At 38.8% G+C, this 1,263-nt stretch overlaps 1 protein-coding gene across 1 annotated transcript in view; it reads right to left on the bottom strand.

The window, feature by feature from the left end:
- Nucleotides 1-471: 471 nt before the first annotated feature.
- Nucleotides 472-1,263, bottom strand: part of RIC8B (RIC8 guanine nucleotide exchange factor B) — a 33,402-nt gene continuing 32,610 nt past the window's right edge. The window contains exon 10 of the mRNA XM_075344273.1: nt 472-1,263. This exon is cut by the window's right edge and continues 804 nt beyond it. The gene's annotated coding sequence lies outside the window, so the exon portion shown is untranslated.

A 1,263-nucleotide genomic window follows, 5' to 3' on the forward strand; every position in this document is an offset into this window, starting at 1 on the left:
ATGTAATTACTGGGTGAAGGGAGAAAACAGGAACTAGCTGGGTTTTCAAGAACCTGTCAGTTCTGTTATGCTGGTGGAAAGCTGTCATTTTTCCTGTAGCTCAGGCTAATATACCAGCAATAATGTTTTAGTGTTAAGCCCTTGTAGGGTATGTGGGGGCTGCATTAAGGAACACTGTATAAGACATACTGCTAGTCAACTGTGTATAGCACTCCCATCCCCCACAATATAAAGCTCAATCTCCAGCATTGAGAAAATTAATTTTGGCTAGCTGCAGCCACCACTAGAGGGAGCACAATGCCAACTAATAAACATTGTACTTTTATGCAATAAGCACCCTCTAGTAGTGGTGAAATGCAGGTTTTTTTGCATAGCAATTGGCAGTGAGCTTCCTCTAGTGTTGATTGTAGGTAGGAGCTGGGTATGCTGTTATCCAGACATCTTTCAGATGGGCAAAAAAAATAATCACAATTGAAATACAGAAACTGGAAATTTTATTCCCAATTTTCTTATCAGCCACACAGGTTTTTTTTTTTTTATCCAATACATAAATGTGTTCAATTTATACATAGAACCCCAGTGTATGATAAGCTTTAGTGCTTTTGAGGCTTAGTGGTCCTGTACCAAATAACCCAGAGTCAGCAGATTAACACCAATCCAAGATAGCAGAAAATGCATTAATACTGATTGGAAGAACACACTGATACAGTATTTTACATCTTGATATGTTATGTGACCTCCTACAGAAGTAACATGTTGCCCCCATGTTCCATTAATAAGAGGGCCGATATACTGAAACCTTTTGTAACTGAAAAAGCATTGCCCCATAAATTAAAAAAAAAAAAAACCAAAATATAAATATTTTGATATCCACCAGCAGGTAACCTTCACTTGAACAGCACTTGGTTTTGTTGCTCCTAAGGGGTGTGGTTTACCCCTTCTTGCTCCCCAAAAGTCATTCATTCTTTGGTTATGCAAATTGAGGACCACAGCCCCAAATCCTAGAGGTAAGTGATAGCTTCAGCAGTTCCTACTGATCAAATACTTTATTAGGAGGGTTTTTCTTTTAATGAAAAAAAAGGGCTCAATGAGGTGGTACTTAGGGTATGGGGGGGGTTCCTGTCGTTTAAATTAAGAGGGTGTATGAAAAACCACCTATATGCCCTACACAATATAAAGGCACCGTAGTGCACATATTTACCACTAATCAAACGGGGGACAATTCTTATGACTGGTTAGGATCCAGCAAACCAAATTTGGTTA

The sequence above is a fragment of the Anomaloglossus baeobatrachus genome, chromosome 4 (genome assembly GCF_048569485.1).
Source record: "Anomaloglossus baeobatrachus isolate aAnoBae1 chromosome 4, aAnoBae1.hap1, whole genome shotgun sequence".
NCBI lineage: Eukaryota > Metazoa > Chordata > Amphibia > Anura > Aromobatidae > Anomaloglossus > Anomaloglossus baeobatrachus.